Raw genomic sequence first — 7,500 nt, 5'->3', positions numbered from 1 at the left:
GTCAAGTCTGTGCTTAGGCTTTCAGGTGATTTTGTCAGATTACAATGATCAGTTCCCAACGTTGCTTCATTGCCCGAGTAACAACGATGAGTGACAATTATTAGGAGAGCTGACAGGTTTCATACCCACTTTTCCATTTACTTAAGTACTGTACTTAAGTACAATTTTGAGGTATTTGCACTTTACTTGAGTACTTCCAATTTCCAATACTTTTCCTTCTACTCCACTACATTTCGGATCCAAATATTGTACTTTTACTCCACTACATTTATTTGAAAACTTTAGTTACTAGTTACTTACGTAGATTTTGATTATTACTACAAAACATACATTAAGCACTTCAGCCCTATATACATTTCGGCTATTTGATATAATAGCCGATCTGCAAGCTCACAATGCGACAAAAGACGTATATACATTTGAAATGGGAAATTCTGCATAATGAGTACATTTACTTTTGGTACATTTTGATGCCAATACTTTTGTACTTTTACTCAAGTACATTTTGAATTCCGGACTTTTACTTGTAACAGAGTATTTCTATTTTGCAGTATTGATACTGTACTTTTACTTAAGTAAAACATGTACCTTTTCCACCACTGGGTGAGGGGAATGGTATAAGAAAAGACCAAAAAGGTGATGAGCCATGCACTGATTGGTCAGCTGCCGTATCAGCCCTAGTGGCTAGGGTTAGTTACAATCCAATTACTGTATTCCACAGAGATCAATCAACCACACAGTATATATTTAAACAGCATATAATATGTGTATTTCCAACAAGTGCTTTATGCCTCACCGTATAGCGATCCAGTCCCTCTCTCTACATGTGTGTTGTCATGGTCTGGAGCCAGTGAGGAATCCTCCAGAGTTAATTAAAGCCTCATGTCTGTCCGGAAAGACAATTAGGGTCATGATCTCCCAGACCTTGCTTGTTCCCTCACTCCCTGAGAAGAGAAGAGAAGAAAAGAGAGACTTAATGAACGAATGGCGGCACGGAATGACTTAATGAACGACCTAACGAGTCCCATAGTCGTTTAATAAGTTGTTATTAAGGCGTAATTAGGGCAATAATACAGCCCGATTGGCTTCAAACTAAGTGCCGATGAGACACAGTGTCGACTTGTGGCGTGATTATGGCAGAGGATAAACAAAGAATCACGGCCACTACACAGGAACAAAGATATGTTAATTCTGTGTGTGTGTGTGTGTGTGTGTGTGTGTGTGTGTGTGTGTGTGTGTGTGTGTGTGGGTGCGTGCGTGCGTGCGTGGCATTTGTGCATGCATGTGTGCGGTATAAATCTTTGTGACTCATCTGCTGTCAACATGGTACTGGTATTTAGAAAGTCACAAAAACAAATGGATTCTGATACACACTCTTTCTAGACGGCCAGAGAGAAAAAGAAAAATGCCAGATCCGAACCGCAAAGAGTAACAAATCAGGTCCTTTGTTCTCGTATCATAAATATTTGGGATTTTGTGGATTCACTCTGCGAAATTATGGGACTTTTGGCGAGCAACAAAAGCAACAAACCATCATTCAATTACTGTACATACTGCAACCTAGGAAATGCCACTCTACCAACTCAATGCATGTTCCAGTGTTCTGATTCTAAAGTTTAGAGTATAGCAAAGAGATTGAGACTGGCTGCACCCATCCATTACAATTTACCCAATTCACTGAAGCCTAAGAGGCTCAGAATAAAGCGACAAATCTGACAGATCTTCACTTACTTGCGGTGACTGCCTGCCTGGCGGATTTAGTGAGTAATCGGGTATACGTGTGTGTGTGTGTGTGTGTGTGTGTGTGTGCGTGTGTGTGTGTGTGCGTGTGCGTGCGTGTGTGTGCGTGTGTGCGTGTGGATGTGTGTGTGAGTGTGCACTGTACTGTACAGTACTCGCCAAATTAGTCATATGGTTTATATCACCCCTGTGATGCAACTAGTGGAATGCATTTCCCATATTCATAATAGTTGTTTCCATAAACATTAATGTGGAACTCTGTTCAACACACATACTGTAAACATATGTTGCATTCTATTCAACAGACATAAACATACTGTATAGTATGTTGTATTCTGTTCAGAAGGCAAACTGCATTGCGCCTTAAGAGAGTGCTAAAGAGAGTGTATATAGTATGCATGATTCAACACATTTCAATGGGTGACGCCATTACCCTTTGGAGGGTTTAGTCGCTCATAAAAATCACAATAACTCACGCTGTGGGAGGAAGATGACAAACGCTTTGCATTTTGCTCCTCAGGAAAGGCTCTTTCTCCACATGATTCATCTCATATCAGTGATTCAGAATGGTAAAGGCCCACAGGCCTTTGTATTATACATGGCAATATTCAATGGGCTGAATAGTGGGGAGTCGTTACTCATTCCCCTTCCATTATTATCATATGTGGGGCCTTACTGTACCAGTAGCATGAACAGTGTGGGCCGTAAGGGTCACACGGCCCACACTGTTTATGAAATGTTATGAATGATTCCTTTAACTGTAATGCAGAATTCACACACCGGGCTGTATCTCACTTTTTCATGTTGTGAGGAAAGTGGTGAGCCACCAAAAAGCATGAGCAGCAAAAGTTAAGAAAAGTTCAACTTTGCAGATGTGTGTTGGAACAGACTGAAGTGACAGACAAACAGCACGCTGTGCCCTGAACTAGGTGTGGACTATAGGCTTATACACATTCAACACCAGATGGACAGAAACTGACCACTGTATGGAAGCACCGAATATTGATAACAAAGTTAACTAACTATTTCTTACCTAAAATGCACCTAAACCGTTGCCAAACAAGCTGCCTGAGACAAGCACTTCTCCTCCCTGCCTGTGTGCCGGACCACAACTCTCTTATTTACGAGGATGTCACTCATACCTCAAACACGACCATTTTGCGGTAAAACAAGAGGAATAGAAATCACAGATTCAGCATAAGTGCTATTGCTGAGTCCAACACGGAGTGAAAGTACATAGTGTCACTGGAGATGTCAAACTGCGATATTACCTTTCAAAAGACCTTCGTGTACGACTCACTTATAGACCTTTATTGAAATTCAGCTGCCAGAGGCGACTTGATGTTGATTGTGGTTTAATGCCATTACCCTCTGAAACCTCATTCACAAAGTAAGCCCAAGTGAAACCACAGGCATTATCCTGAGAACTGAACATTGCAGCCTATGGGGTTGCTAATCTTTTAGTCATAAACCCCTGTGCTTCCCCCCTTTCACATCATGTTGCCTCTAGCCAGTGGTGGAAAAGGTACTCACATGTTTTACTTAAGTAAAAGTATCAATACTGCAATGTAGAAATACTCTGTTACAAGTAAAAGTCCGGAATTCTACATTTACAGTAAAAGTACAAAAGTATATTGGTATCAAAATGTACTTAAAGTACCACAAGTAAAAGTACTCATTATGCATAATGTCTCATTTCAAGTTTAAAAATGTATATCTTTTGAAAATAGCAGATCTACAAGCTCAAGATTGTGTCAGAGCTTGTAGATTGGCTATTTTCAAATGTCCGAAATGTATACAGGGCTGAAGTGGGTAATGTATGTTTTGTAATAATAATCAAAATCTGCAAAGTAACTACAGTAGTAACTTTTAGTAACTTTTCTAATAATTGTAGTGGAGTAAAAGTACAATATTTGCCTCTGAGATGTAGAGGAGTAGAAGTAAAAGTACTGAAAATTGGAAATACTCCAGTAAAGTAAAAAATACCTCAAAATTGTACATAAGTACAGTACTTGAGTAAATGCACTTAGTTACTTTACACCACTGCCTCTCGCAAACAGAAATGGGTGGCACGACCCCGCATACCCCCACCCACCACCGCTGTTCAAGCCTATGTTATTACTCCAACACATTTAAGATTTGAAATCAAGATTCCGTCCATATATGCTAACTGCGATCACCCTTTGGAAGACTGGGTCATCTCCGGAGTGACACGTTATTACATCAGCCATCAAACCAAGCCATTCGCTTTGGAATGGCAGATATGGCTCTATTTGCAGGCATGGGTATGGAATGGCTTTTCTTATACTTGTCTCCTGGTTTACACGCCAGGTTGAAATCACTTCAACGTGTAACATTAAACACAACTATGCGTACGGTCAAAATTATTGTCAATAAAACCTCTCTCTCGCGCTCCCCTCACACATATACGCGGTATCGTGATGAATGCCTCAGCTGGCAAGTGTTTTGTGTGTTTTCTGATTAAAATGACTTGATATCAATAACAGTGACAGAGACGGATAGTAGCTGGTGGTGATGATATGTATTCCCATATTACCAGGGCTACGTTTAAACAAGATGACATCACGTAACTGACAGGTCTCTGTGAAACCCTGCACCGCTGCGCTGCCGTGCGCGTGTTTCTGCGGCTGTGTGTGTGTGTGCTCTCGTGCACGTGGCATTCTTGTTTACAGCCTGTCAACTAATGCACACACACTGTCCCTCTTGGTAGAAAAGTGCTGACAGAATCACACTCCTGGCTAGTGCTGTGGTCATCACTTCACTCCCTACTGTCACTTTTAGGGCGCATAGTAAAACCCCGACACACTTTCGTTTAAGTCTCAAAGTGTAAAAAATGGACCCTTAGGGGTCCGTTTTACGGATCTGTCAGAGGTTATCGCAGGGCAGCTTCACGAGGTGGCCAGCATTGTTCAAACCCAATGGATTTTAAATCATCTAAGCCTTTGAAACTTTTCTTTATAGTTTTACAACGCCAAAGAGCCTGGAGGAAGAGCCAGTGTTACAAGTTCAACTGATTTACTTCCTCAAATGAAAAACATTTGGAGGGTGGGGGAGGCTCAGTCCGCTCACAATTACAAACGTTTCAGTTAAAAAGAGAAAATAATCATGATAGGTTTTGGTTTTATAGCCTTTCCCACATACAAAATTCTACATTTTCCCACTGCTTATCTCCTTACACCCATTATCATTATAATTGTGACTTTTTCTTTAGTTTATCTGCTTCCAATGTCTCAGAATTATGTCATGGGCCTGAAGCCGTCTGAGGTCATCCTTCAGAGAGTTATTAGATTTGAGATGTTTCAGTGAAGAAATACTTGTGACACAGCAGAAAAGCATGGCAGCTCTTGCAGTCAAGGCGAGTTCAGACATTTTCCATGGAAATCTCACTGGTCCCCGACATCAGAATGTCTCAATACTATACTCCCACAACCATTTGCATTGCTTTCAAACACTCCTGTAGTTCAGGACACATGTCAAGTTTCCATTTGAGTTCTGGACAACAGTTCCTACAGTTCCTTAATCCTAAAAGTAACGTTCTCTACAACACACTGACGTTTAACCTGAACACCAATCACTTGAAAATTGATTTTTACACATTTTATACATTTGAAAACTTGTGAAATGGGACCTTCTGCATAATGAGTATTTTTTACTTTTAGTACTTTAAGTATACTTTTACTCAAGTACATACAGTATTTAAAGGGACTACACCATGAATTTTAACTTTTTCTTCTTTTTTTGTGTGTTGGCTCAATAGCGCCCTGTGCCAAACAGGACAATGTGGTATTGCAGGTGAAAGTGCTTTATAAGTCAGAGAGAAGTTAGTTGGAATGAGTATCTGAGGCTTGATTTAGGCTCTTTTGAAAAACGTTTGAGGAACATAAACAATATGATATTAAATATTATTATTTTTTTTTTAATCCATGGTGTAGATCCTTTAATACCGAACTTTTACTTAAGTAAACATGTGAGTACTTCTTCCATCACTGCAATACACCCACAGCTCTCTCTGGCAGACAGATCCAAATAGCCAGGCTGTATTTGTATGCCATGCATGCATTGCACACTGACTTTATGCTAACAGCGCTGCACAAGCCTCCTCTTTCAAACTATTTTAACAGCTTTCAGCCAACATCAGTATTTAGTTTTAGACCACTAGGTCTAGGTCAATAATCCAAGTCATATTACCCAAAGCCTCATTCTGGCGTGGAGTGGTTTTGGTTCAGTGTCGATCCATGATTTTGAGGAGCACTGTACGTGCTGATCTTCAAATCCTTAACTACAAAACCAGGCCTCACGTATAGTTACATCTTTTGGGAAGTGGTGGCAGATTCCATGTTGTGGAGAAGCCCACCAGTGTCGGATAAGTGCAGGGGAGACAGTGTTCTGTGCTTTAACCCATTAAGGCCTGAGATACGATTCTACAAATCTAAATCCTAACAGTTTTCTGAAACACTTATGTTGCTATAATATCAGTGGTGCTCAAACCTTTTCATGTCAAGAAAAATGTATTTGGCCGCAGACCCACCATCTGAAAATATTTTGTTCCAGGGACCGCCAGAAGTTAAGATTGCTTTAAAAAATATATATATAATTGCAGATATACAAGCTCATAGCGCGACCGAGTGCCACGCTATGACCTTGTATATCTGCTATTTTTGAATAGCCAAAGTATAGAATAATGGTTTAAGTGGTCACACAGATGCGTTCCCGGTCTTTATGGATTAAACTACCTAGTAGCTAACAGCCAAATCCCCCCAAATCCCTTATTTTTATCCCCTGCATAGTGACGGTTTTCGCTAACAACTCTTCACAAACTGCCTCTCCCACAACCTTGTATCACTCTTTAGCCAAAATCAGCATTAAGCTTTCCACCACTGTCCTCTGGCGTGTTCTGGCTCTTGAGCTCCATAATCCAAGGCTCATTCTGAGGGCCTTATCCCAGCAAGCGAGCTCTGCTTTTTGGGCTTAGGTCCAAAACTCCAGCTCCTGGGAGGTCCCACACATCTCCTCCAAAAACCCCTCCAGTCATCCTTTTGGCACGAGGGATTTTTTATTTTCAATCATACAGTACAGTCCCCATCCCTGAGACAATTAGAGGTCGTCCTGCTGGAGCAGTTTATAGAAAATGCAGAGCAACAGAATGCTGTTTTGGAAAGTCGTAATGGTCCCATGTGTGAGTGAATAGCTCTGGAACAGCCGTTGAGAACATTCCCTGCCGTGTTAATTTAACTCGGAGTATAAAAATGTACCTGTAAGGGTCTATTTACACTGCGAGTTAAATTAACACAGATGTTTGCACTAGCACAGGATACTAAAACAATATTAAGATATTAATATTAGATACAGGAAACACATTTTTAGTCCTCCCTTCTCAGGGAATAATGGTGCCCACACAAATGTAGTGTTCAGACAACTGAAATGTGTTTAAAATCCACACACTGAATTTGCTATGCACAGGATACTGTTCAATATCATTTAGCCATTAGTTTAAATCATCCACTGTGCATTTGATTTAAACGTCCTTTATATCTGTTGTTTTATTATCCAGGCTGAATAATAATCTCAGTAATCTCTCTCTCTCTCTCTCTCTCTCTCTCTCTCTCTCTCTCTCTCTCTCTCTCTCTCTCTCTCTCTCTCTCTCTCTCTCTCTCTCTCTCTCTCTCTCTCTCTCTCTCTCTCTCTCTCTCTCTCTCTCTCCTCTCTCTCTCTCTCTCTCTCTCTCTCTCTCTCTCTCTC

General features: G+C 40.7%; 1 long non-coding RNA gene across 1 annotated transcript in view; it reads right to left on the bottom strand.

Moving 5' to 3' along the window:
• The window catches only part of LOC311042125, a 172,919-nt gene that overhangs the window by 71,494 nt on the left and 93,925 nt on the right, over positions 1-7,500 (bottom strand). Inside the window, exon 2 of the long non-coding RNA XR_014600460.1 lies at positions 797-944. This is a non-coding gene — a long non-coding RNA (uncharacterized lncRNA). The remainder of the gene's footprint in view (positions 1-796; positions 945-7,500) is intronic.

Source organism: Gymnoscopelus microlampas (assembly GCF_963454915.1).
Source record: "Gymnoscopelus microlampas genome assembly, chromosome: 3".
NCBI classification, from domain to species: Eukaryota; Metazoa; Chordata; class Actinopteri; order Myctophiformes; family Myctophidae; genus Gymnoscopelus; species Gymnoscopelus microlampas.
The sequence above is the reverse complement of the archived record's forward strand: the minus strand, read 5'-3'. Positions and strand labels throughout refer to the sequence as shown.